Below are 12,503 nucleotides of genomic sequence, written 5' to 3'. Positions count from 1 at the left end.
CGGGCAGGGCCGAGCCCAGGCGCCTCCCGGGCCTCTGAGGGGAGGCCCAGCGGGGCTAGGCCCTGCCAGGCCACCGCTGTGGTTGGAGGCAGAGCAGCAGCGCTGGGGCGACCGAGCAGGAAAGGGCATTTCCTGGAGAAACCCCGCTACCGAAGCAGAGGTGGGCAGCGGGAGTTTCCCGCCCGGAGCCCCGCGCTGCAGCGGGGGTGGACATTTTCCAAGGAGAGGCGATGGCACCGCCGCGGCGGGGGCGGCCCTTCCCCTACCTGCCGCCGACCCCCCGAGCCCGCCGGCCGCCTCCCCGCTCCCCCAGCCCGGTCACCTCCGCTCGCCGCCGCCGTCCCGCGCGCCCCGGCAGCCACCGCGGCCGCCGCCGCCGCCGACACGCCCCGCAATGGCGGGCCCCGCCCGCCCCGGCCCGGGCTCGCTACCGCCCCCCGCGAGCCCGCCGCCGGGCTGCCGCTCCGCGGGTAGGCACGACCGCGTCCCTTCTCCCTGGTCCCCCGCCCGCTCTTCTTCGCTTCTCCGTTTCTGCCACAGGCCGTGTGGGGTGAGGGGGAAAGGGGGCAACGATGAGGAAACCCCGCTCCAGCTCTTCCCCACGGCCCCTCTCCTCATCCCATGGCCCCCCTCCTCATCCCTCGGCCCCTTTCCTCATCCCTCAGCCCCTCTCCTCATCCCCCAGCCCCTCTCCCCATCCCCATGGCCCCTCTCCTTGTCCCCCCAGCCCCTCTTATCCCCCAGCCCCTCTCCTCTCCAGCCTCTCCGGCCTGCCCTGTCCTGGGGACCCTCAGTGGCACCCAGCGATTTCCTCCCCCCGCTGAGGAGCTGTTAGCACTTTTATTAAAAACACAAAACAATTGTAAAATAATAATTTCAGAGGGTTTTAAACTAATGTTTCCAGCTTGCTGCCATGGCTCAGTGCCCCTGCAGTGCTGGTATTGCAGCTATGGAAGTGGAAAACTCCAGCTGGCCCCAGCTCCAGCCCTCGCCCTCAGAGCAGAGAGGTCGCCTGTTGGAAGACAAATCTCCCAGCCCCGTCATCAAACGGAGCCGAGTGACAGTGGATCATCCCACAGAGCAGCCCTCTTTTTCCAACAGTCTGATTCAGCGATGAACAGACCTGGGCGTAATTGAGTTGTGGGGAGCACGAGGCTGTACTGCTGAGCCCCGCTTTTAAGGTAAATCTGCAGATCCCCGCAGCAATCCAGCTCGGTGCTTCTGTCTCAGAAACCACATTTCCGATGCTGGCTTTGATGTCCGCTCATTCTGCCCGTTACGTGCTGTTGAATCAGAGCCAGCATGGGATCAACAACTGGCATGCAAAAAGGTGGCACAGCATCATCGGAGCTGCCCTAGCTACCTGGCTGGCTGTAGCCATGCCAGTCCTGTTAGTAACTGTGTGTGCTCGAGTATTTCCAGCATGAGTCCTCGGGACTGTGGGTGAGCGGTGGTTCACCATGACGCTGTCGGTAGTGCAAGTGTGATGCATCCCTCTGACAGCGACAGATGAGAGTCAGGAAATGGTTTACAAGTCTGAGGTGCTATGTGATCTGGTAATGCGCCTTCCTTAGTAGGAAATCTAGAATACAAACTGCAGAAATTCCACATCAATCTCTTTGTGCTCAGTGCAGGAAGAAGATGAAGTGTAGATATATATGTGATTGTAGGATTGCTTCATTTAGGTTTAATTTGAGGGGAACTTTCCTTCAAATCCACACGAAAAATAAGGAAAGAACGACTAAACTAAGTGGTATAAGATATTTTTGAAGTTAACATCTTAGCAGGCTCAAAAAAGCGTTGGGCATGCAGAGAAGTGCTGTTAGAGCAGATGAAATGCGTGAGGACCCTCCGCCATGTCCTCCCGAGGAGAACAGCTTCTCTTGCACAGGGCAGCTGTGGCGAGGCACTAGCCCTCGTACTGCAGCTTCCTATTTTAGAAATTCAATACAGGTCATTGTGATCGTTCAAATACTGTTCTGATGCACAGAGTGTGAAACCCAGACAGGTGGCCTCTCATTAAGTAAAAATGTTTTACTTAACAGCATATAGTATTCTTTTCCACATTTTACACCTGCCTACAAAACATTGTTGGAAATAGAATATAAGCTGTTTGTAAAGAAACAATACTACCTTCGTTACCAAACCTACTTTTTATTTGCTCATAATTTTCTGAAAATCTGTCTTGTGGACTGACAGTTGTCATGCACAGAGGTGAATTTTGTTGGACTTACCAAAATGTGAAAATAAATTGCAGCGGCTTTTCACATTAAATGCAAACAGCTTCCATTGTTCCACAGACAGCTCAATGGCAGCTGGCCAAAGCAACTTCGTGCTCCTAGGTGAGTGACTCCAGCAATTTCTACAATCTGGAAAGAAACCCGAAGAAAAACTCAGTTTCCTAATTAAATTAGAACAAAATTAGAAAGCATTCAGAAATGCCTTCAATATGTATCTGAAGGGAGATTGCTAAATAATGTAGCCGAAATTCCGTGCAGTTTTTTGCCACTAAGTCCACCTGTTTTATATGCTTTCTTAGTCACAGGGCTAAGTCTGAATTATTTGTTGTTGTTGTTGTTTAGAAAAATAAGAGGAAACGAGAAAAAATGAAAACAGACATAATACCTTTAGCAAGGGTACATGTTTTATACCACTTGGTAGGTAGCATAATACAGATCCTGCTCTCAACAGCAAAACAAATCGTTACAAAACTGGCACAAAATAATACAATGAAACAGTTAAACAGGAAACCAATGGATAATATGCATGTCCATTATTGGATATAATGACAGAAACTGCTGCAAGAGCTGTTGTTCCTATCAACGTTCACTAGGATGAGGAAGTAGAAGTTCAAATCACTTTAAAACGTGTAAGTTATTTCTTACTGTGAAGAAAATAGGGAAAGGGAAAATAACCACTTTCCCTGCAATATAAAAAACTTCAGCTGCTTCTGGTTAAGTCCTCAACCATTATCTATCCTTTTCTGTGTACCCGTGAAAACATAAAACTCTTAACATTGCTGATTTTCTGACATTTCTGATCTTAGCATAGTTCATTAAATACTTTCAACATTCCAGTCTGTCCTGGAAAAGAATCTAAGGAAAAATCCTGGATGTTAGGAAAGTCCAAAATTCTAAGCCAAATCTGGAGTTTTGCAACTGAACTTTACTTCTATAATGAGACAGTCAATCTCTCACAATATTAGATCACCAAATAACGTTGTTAATAATGATCACGTGCACAAAGCGCATTAAGAAGTCCGCTAACGGAGCATTATAAGCATAACACAGTGTGTCAAGAGCCATCTATCATCAGATCTAGAAGATGTGGTCTGTGGACTCCAGCTATTGCACAGCTAGTGCCATTGGGCACTGTTTAATCACAGGTTACTCAACACTTTGTAGATGCTTTGGGGTCTACAAAGGGGTTGGAAAGGAGTACCGGAGTTTTAAGGCAGTTTCGGGGATGGCAGGAAGATTCCAGGTGATTGGGGGTAGGAAAAAGGATCTCTCCCTTTGGCTGCTCAAGTTCGTTTCTTTCTAGGGCCCACAGACTTCCTCACCCCCTTGTACCAGTCTTCTCCCACATCCATTGCAAGAAGCAACTCTTCCTCTTTGCTCCATAGTCCCTATTCATCTTCCAGGTAGAAAAAAGTCCAACCAGAACAAAAAAAGCCAGAGGACTGCCCCTTCCTCCCTTCTCTGGGGCTTTCTTATCCTGCTCCTGAGGACCAGGAGTCCCTCCAGGCCTAACTGCAGGGACAAGCTGCCGGCTGCAGATGCCATGAACACCCTCATCTCTTCCCGGCAGCCCCCGGCCAGGCGGGAACCATCTCAGGTTCACCCATAGGTAAACCCGGCGAGCTGCCAGTCTTGGGAATCTAATTTGCCTACGCTTTCAGCCAACTCCAAAATGGATTAATAACTTTACCAGTATATTTTAGTGCTTACTGTGCTTCCTCTGTGAAGGGAAACAAAGCGGCCAGTCTTGTATCAGGTCAAGTTCATGGTTAGGTAACAGAGGCAAACTTTGGAAAACAGCCCTTTGTACTCAATCTCAGCATCATCTGTAATTAAAATGAGTAGCATATAAATGATAGGTGAAGTAAGCCTGGACCTTATCATAAGCTGGCAGCCAGCAGGTGGTTTTGTGACTAACAATTCAGGCTTTCTCTATGGTCGTAGTCTGGTGATAATCCTACTTTTTTTGAGTGCAAAAAAGGTTCACAAAACGTGAGCTATGCCCACTACAGATCTTGAGACAAGAAGAGTTTCGTGTTCACTTCACTGAGACATTACTGGCACAGCAGGCTGTAAGAATATTGCCAAAGTCAAAGATAAAATTCATACCCATCTTTCAGAAGCAAATACAACTCCTCTAATAGATGATACTAGATTATACTCCATTTGTGTGTTGTCTCCTGCCCTGCAGCTGCCTCGTTATGACTCAGTTGTTCAGGAGCACAATGTCATCGGTCTCTGTTGTTGCTGCTTTCTCTATGGCAACACTTTTCCACGTTGCTGTTGGATGATGCACAGACCATGTCCTAACTCTGCAACCAGTCTGACCTCTGGAATATTCTCCAAAAATCGTTGATTAGGAGACTGAGTTATTGGCGTTGTTCCTGGTAAGAGTTTTCTGTTTCACACACACTATTTTCCCACCAATATGAAATCTATTCTCTAAATCAGTGTTTATGCTACTGTGGGGTGGTTTAGTGGGAATGATTTCTTCACTTGTGATCTATCTCCTTTGACTGACACTCAGCACAGTTATCAGCCTTTCAGAGTATATAAATCTGCGAATGTGAAAGTATGAACATGAAAGGCTGAGGAGCAGAAGGGACTACCTGAGTCACTGTTTCCAGTCTCCTGCAACGTGTATTATCATGTCATCCCTTCTAGAAATCTGTCAATAATCTCCTTTATAAAACTGGTTGGAACATTAGGTAGAAGAACAACTAGCGGTTACAAACTTTTATATTTCCAGCCTAAATGTCTGGTGGCCGTTTGAGTTTGTCTGAACATTGTCCTCTATCTAAGATATCTTCTTCCTGCTCTTATCGCCCAATCTGTTTATAGACTGCACATATTCTCAGCCTTCATTTTCCTAGATAATCAAGCCAAGATCTTCCACTGTCTGAGTTCTTTGTTCAGCTGGTCAATGACATTGTTAATGACAGTAGGACAGAGACTACATCTTGAGGCCATTCATTAGTTACCTACTTCAGCCTAATAACTTTCCTTTTCAACACAACTCTCAACATAGCCCAGTAAACTATTCATCTGCCTTAATACTTTCACAGCTTCTCCAGATTAACCAATACGTTATTGTTTGATACAGTGCTTTACTAAACCCCAGATACCTAGGATCCTTGTCGTCTTATAGGATGAACTCTCTTATCAAACAAGGATATCTGGTCACTCTGGCATCATCCATCCTCAGCAATCAATGTTACATTTTGTCTTATTCTACCATTTACTTCTATGTTTTTAACATGTGTTTCTTTCCAAACTTGTTCTAAAGGCCAACACATCAGAAGAGCCAGCCTTCACTAGTCCAAGTTGCTTTTTATGTGTAACTTAATGCACCACTTTATAGAGAACTGGGGGAATGTAGATTTTATCAGCCCCTGATTTGAAACCTCGGTTCAGCTCCAAGTCAGGCCTGGAGGAATGCCACAGACACCTGACTGTCTCCCCAAGAGCTGCTGACCCGGCCAGATCATTTTGTCTTCCTTCTCATTTCTTTGCAGTCCACCCCGTCATTTCAGATGCTGCTCTTCACTCACTGCACCGGCTGTCTCACACTATCTTGTATCAGTATTTTTCCTTCAACTGGCCATCCTTCCTTGACACTTTTTTAGCCACTACGATATCTTCATTTACCTGACTTATTTTTAAATTCCCATGTACTGTCAGTTCTGATTTCACTCTACCCTACAGGATAAGTACAGACGCAAAGTCTGACAGACAAGATATTTGTGCTCAGCTGGGAAATGGAACCTTACATATTGATCTCATTTGTTTCTGCTGCAGTTGGGTGCACAGCATTTTACTGGGAGACACTTATCCTATGTTGCCTTCATACATTTTTTCCGTTCTACTCCCACGTACCTCCCATAATGTCACAACTCTTTCTTTATTCAAATTCTGCAAGACTCATTGATACTGTGATACAAAGAACTGCCATGGTTCTATCCATGGATGATGGACAAAAGTCTTCCGTTATTAAAAATCATGTGCATCTTGTTCCTCTCCCAAATCATACCGAGGTGGTATGTCACCATAGGTGTGATCAGCTTGGGGCAAAAGTTTTCGTTATTTCAAAACCAGCTAAGACGTTGTTGGTGATTCAGATGCTGGTGAGACAGCCCTGGAAGATTAGATTATTGGCCAATATAGCAAGAAACATTTACTCCTTTAATTCTTGTTAAATATAACAAAATATACACTCTATTAGCATATCATATGATAGACATGCTAATGTCTATACTAATAATTTTTAATAAAACTACCACTATTTGTGAAATATAACAAAATGCTTGCTTTATATCCACGCTGTGGGAAAGGGAAACCTTTCAGAAGATCTGCCTCTCTTCTGCCTAGTTTATCATAGACACTTTTTATCCTCTCCCTCTAGAAGACCATACCAGGTCAGGCAAAAGTCCATCTTACTCAGCGTCCTGTCTCTAAGAGTAGTCACATGCTGATTTCTATGGAGGAATGTAAGTATATGTTGTGTTATTCCCCACGTGCTCTTCCAGGAGCCAAACATTTTCAGCTGAGGGCCTCTTGTGTTTCTCTGGATGTGCTCTTGTCCTGGTTTCAGCTAGGACAGAGTTAATTTTCTTCCTAGTAGCTGGTACAGTGCTGTGTTTTGGATTGAGTAGGAAAATAATGTTGATAACACACTGATGTTTTCAGTTGTGGCTAAGTAGTGTTTATACTAAGTCAAGGATTTTTCAGCTTCTCATGCCCAGCCAGCAAGAAGGCTGGAGGGGCACAAGAAGCTGGGAGGGGACACCGCCAGGACTTTGACCCAAACTGGCCAAAGGGATATTCCATACCATATGACGTCATGCCCAGTATATAAACTGGGGGAGCTGGCTGGGAGGGGCGGATCGCGGCTCGGGAATTAACTGGGCATCGGTCAACAAGTGGTGAGCAATTGCATTGTGCACCACTTGCTTTGTATAGTTTAATTCTTTTAGTATTACTATTGTCATAGTATTATTATCATTATCATTGTTTTTCATTCCTTTCTGTCCTGTTAAACTGTCTTTATCTCAACTCACAAGGTTTTTTTTTCCTGATTCTCTCCCCCATCCCAGGGGTGGGGGGGCAGTGAGCGAGCGGCTGCGTGGTGCTTAGCTGCCGGCTGGGGTTAAACCACGACAGCTCTGACCATAGGATGCTCTATGAGCCTAGTCTTAAAAGCTTTTTCAGGAGCTTTTTCAGTTAGGATCAAAAGATCCTTTCAAGAGGTTTTTTTTAACCTCTAGTTATACTTTTCTTGCTGAATTTTAGGACAAGAATAGGTATTTTGATATTACAAGAATATTTAGAGGTTTAGTTTAGCGGTGTTTTCAACCAGACTTAAATAGATCTGTTCATAAAATTATGTATTGAGAGATTAATTATTTGATGTGCGCAAGGTCTCCTTTGTTTCTGTGACTCTCAAGCAGATAGCTATGGAAAACCAGATGACTCTTCTCACATTGTTGAGTGATTTGTCTGATTTTGCTGGAAAATTGTAACCTTTTAGTGAGTGACTGTTACCCTCTCACAAGCCCTTGCCAGGCATCTGAAAGTAGTTTTTAGCCATTTATAAACACTGCAGTATTTTTCAGTACATAGAGTTTTTCCACTAACGTTGAAGGACAAGGTTTTTACTCAATGGCAGGACTGCTAATTTCTGCCATTAATGCCTCCCATGCTTTTACTATTTGGCTGTTGCTAATTAAACCCATGCTTTTCCCAGCTATGTATTATATGCTGAATTTCACAGAACAGCGAGGGTGAAGGAGGAAGGCTAAAGAAGTCAGGTTGGTTAAGTGGTGTTAGAGTCTGTGTGTGTCTAAGAATTTGCTATTATTTTTTACTATAGCTAGAACTGCAGTTTATGTTAGAAAATCCTATTGAACAAAGGATGTTGTATTACTGAGTGGAATGTAAGAACTACTTAGGTTTCCAGATCTCCATCTATCTGATTACGTGATGCAAAAGTAAGAATAGAACCACATAAAGATGTGTGTTATACAAGGAATACTCCTATTTCCTGTGATGAGTTTTTGATATCGTGTAAGAAAATGACATCTTTTATCTACAAAGGTATTTTCCCCTTATTTGATGTCAGAGGGAAGGAAACCCCCAACCTGTCCCCACTGAGGCATCCCACAGTGCCTATAATAATTCACACTATGTTTTTGTGCCTTTTCCTATATGAGAAAACTTTCCCTTCGATTTAATATTCAAGGTGTGCATGAGTATATATAGGCAGCATGTGGTGTTAAAAAGGCATAAATCAAACGTAGCTTTCCCAGAAGCAAAAATGCTGTTGCTCTTTATCTTCTTATTGAGTAGCTGCTTATCTGGCTCAATGGGCGGTGCAATAGAAGAATTTCAAGAAAACTTCAAGGCTCTAGTGGCTCTAGCAAGCAAGGAGGTGGGTCATTATCTTTTCTTCTTCACTTTCTACAGTTCTTTTGATGGAAGTATAAAATCGTGTCTGGGCTAGTTTCAGCTCTAGTTTGCATGTCCTGTGTTCTGTTTGTTAAAATTGAGATGCTGAAGGCACTGCGTGTCAACCCCTCCTCAGAAGCTGGCACTGCAATTGTTTCCCCAAAGGAAGTTCAGAAATAGAAAACCTGATGAAGACGATATGTAGTTAGAGATGCTTAACAATGTGCCAGTCACTTAGAAGAGAAATACCTTTTAACACTATTTTCTTTTTTAAAATTTTAGATCTTTCTCCCAGTACCTGTCAGGAAATTTCAGGTAAGACTTTTAAAGCTTCTTTATTACTGCTGTTGTTAATCATTTGGAAAATGATGATGCTTTGTAGCAGATCTTGAGAGAAAGAGAGAGTTAGACTACTAAAAAAGACCGAATCTCACAAAAAGGGAATACACGTGCTAACGATATGTTCACGAGCAGTTCTATCAAATTCAGTTAAGTTCCTCATATGCAAAAAGTTATGGAAATAAATAACCAATTCTGAGACCAGGGTCTCTGAGACTTGGTTATACTCCTACTGAAGGCAATCCCAGGAGCTCTCACAGAGAGCTTAATACTGAGGCTGTTCTCAACATCGCTGTATGAGGTGCAGCCCCTGAATGTGACCTGCTGTCATTTAGAGCAGAAGGAGGTGAATACGGTTAGTACTGGAAATGCAAAAATGTTCTTACCTCTCGGCAAACAGACGAGTTGAGTGTTATAAAGCATAATGGAGTTTGTCTCCGAAGGAAGCAATTTGCAGGCATGAGAAGTTATCGCCCACAGCCTTGTTGATCAGTGGTTTTCAGCCTGTGGTCTGCAGATTTCTCAGGCTCTGTGAACTGAAAAAAGGTTCATGAAAAATAACTAAGAAGAGGCAGCCTGTTGTTGGGAGGCCTTATCTTTAGAGGAAAAAATGTTTAGAGTTTGCAACTTTAAAGATGGTGAAGAGCAGCACTTTATAGACAGAAGAGTATGATGCTTCTGTCTTGCCACACAGAGATGGTAGCCGTGACAGGCAATTAGCAGATCTAATCTCCTCGGGCTACTCAGTGTGATTTTGATAAAACTGCAACCCCAAGGGATTTTATTCCTCTTTTACAACTCTTTTCCCTGTTTTTCCTTTAGAATGATTTTTTTTAATGTTATATACTTTTTTCTCTCCTGCTGTAGATTTTTATCAAATCCCAGACAATACAGAAAAGCACCTCTTTCCCTCATTGTACAGTAATAGACAATAGGTAATTTCTATTTCTGCTGCGCATGCAGTTAGTTATAGAATTCAATGACAGATAAAATTTAACTCATATGGCAGAATATAATGTTGCTGTTGTTTGGTATATTTTTTTTTTAGTGCAACCATGTTCCCTGTCACCTTGAAAGAACCGTAGAATGGCTGAAAGTTAACTTCAAGAATGATCAAATGAGAACACATGTCTCTCTGATGGAGAAAAACATGGTCCGCATAATAACAACTTTAAATAAAGCACATAGAGTAAGTTTCTCATCAATTATTTATAGTGATTAAACGGGTAAAAATGTTAAATTACTGTGAATGGACTGCTCATTTGTTTTCAAAACATGAAATTAAGCAACTCAGCATCCTGGTCAACTAAACTCAATAGCAAAATTTTGATGCCATCTCCATACACTCTTAATTTCGCACTGTTGAGCATTACAGCTGCCGCTCAGCAATGGTTTTATAGAAAATACTTACCTGAAATTCGTAGAGTCTGGATGGAAGTTACAGTTTTGTAAAAGATGCATCACCCTTAGACAAATCCTAGACATGTCATTAGCCAGGAGATTAACAAGAAAAGGCCCTAAGCCACATCTCAGTAAGCAAAGTCAGCCAGGAAGAAGTATTCCTGATTCTCTGAAGTCTTCTCTCTGTTCATTCATGAAGATCTATCTTTCCTTCTGATTAAATATCGCCTTGAACAACCGCCGACAACTCCGCAGCAATATGCTCTTTTTATTCTCTCCCTTCTTATCACTATTACCTGTTATTATTATTATTCTAGAAACCTGAGAAGGCTGGTTCCTGTCTGATGACCGAGGTGCCCCCGCAGAACGCCCTGAAGCGCTACGAGACGTTCTTTCAAAAGCTGCACGAGAAGTGCTAGGAACCCTGCTGATGGGTGCTGGCAACCCAGCTAGTCGGAGACGTCTTTTACCCAACACTAGAGCCGGTTCTGACGGAATGCCACGAAGCTGCCACAGAGCGCCACGAAGAGACAGCACAACATTAACATGAATGTTTTCTATGTGTATTATCAGATATTTATGTCTCATTGCAGGTATTAACATATTTATTTAATTTATAGAGAGCTTTTATATTTGTACAGAGTCCTAATGTTCAAAGTGATAATGAATAAAAGAACTTAAAATTATTAATTCTATTGTGGGTTTTGTGCACTATGATAACCAGAGTATACGTCGAGGCTTGAATAAAACTATGTGAGTGAAATTAAAAAAATACAGATTAGAAGGCAGATCCATTAATGTGCTCTCCTGCAGACGTTTACAAAATTGGCAGAACCTTTATTTTCTGAGGGCAGGAGGAAAAAATGAGAAAAGGCTATCTTTAAAATATGTGCATAATTAAGTTTGAAATCCGTGTGTTTTCCTGAAATTCTATAACATAATTGCAGTGCAGTATACCTGCGTGATACACATTATTTATTCATTTAGTATATTTATTGTGACAGCAGATCACATTTATTTTAATATTACTCCGAATTTCTTTTCAACCCGTGTTATCTTCAAACTTTGGAGCAAAGAGTGAGGAATTTGTGTTTGTTGGCTCAGCGCCAGGCCACAATGAGTCCTTGAGCCGGTCTCTCGGGTTATTGCCGTAGGAATACGGTAATGGTAATTGTAACGACAGAAACGACGGTGGTAGCAAAGGATGTCCAATTTAGGCTGGGTTTGGTGGTTTTTTCCTCAGGATTGCTTTAAGCTATATTTTTCATGAAGTGAAGAGTGTATTTGTGAGTTACTTTTCCTAAATAAAGATACTACATTTTTCTAGAATCTGAAGTGTCAGAGGAAAATGACACTTTTGCTAACGGATGGAAGTGTACATTGGTTTCCAAATGAAATGCAGTGGATTCACCGAGCTGGCTTGTGGGGCATGAAGTAGTTTGAGGACCTGCCCAGCTAGGCGTTGTGTAAATTTTAAGTCAAAGGTACTTGGCATAGACGTATTTTTGGGAAGTCATAGACCCTCGCCAATGAAGTAAACCACATGAAGAAGTAATTGAGCATAATTATGTCCAAGGAACCAGCAGGTTTGTGAAGATCATAACAGACAGAGCAGACGTGACAAGCAAAGAAATGAAAGGGTGCACAGCAAAGTGATTCCCATCTTGGTGACCAAGAAAAGCCAGGATGAAACCAGACTCTGTTATTAGCAGTGTGACAGTGGCTAATCCATTGGGTTGTGAAACTAATAAACCTTAGCCGGAGGAAATAAATACAGCAGTAAAGAGGAAACGCAAAGGATGCTCTCCCACAAGCCAATGCCCGTGCCGTTAGTCACTGCCGCAGGTTTGGCAAGAGCAGGCAACTGCGAAACACTGAATTTTGAAAGAACCAAACATGAGAAGGTACCTCTGTAAACAGTGCTCCTCTCACACGGCTCCTAAGGAAATGCCAGCGCATCCTTGGAGATGCAATAAGCCGGGAAACCTGACCCATACGAAGGAGGTATTAAGCACTCGAAGGACAGCTTTCACAAGTAACTGTAAATGATGCACGACTGCTAAAATTGATGCAAGGCTG

The sequence above is a fragment of the Gymnogyps californianus genome, chromosome 14, assembly GCF_018139145.2.
Source record: "Gymnogyps californianus isolate 813 chromosome 14, ASM1813914v2, whole genome shotgun sequence".
Classification (NCBI taxonomy): domain Eukaryota; kingdom Metazoa; phylum Chordata; class Aves; order Accipitriformes; family Cathartidae; genus Gymnogyps; species Gymnogyps californianus.
This window is presented reverse-complemented; position numbering follows the sequence as displayed.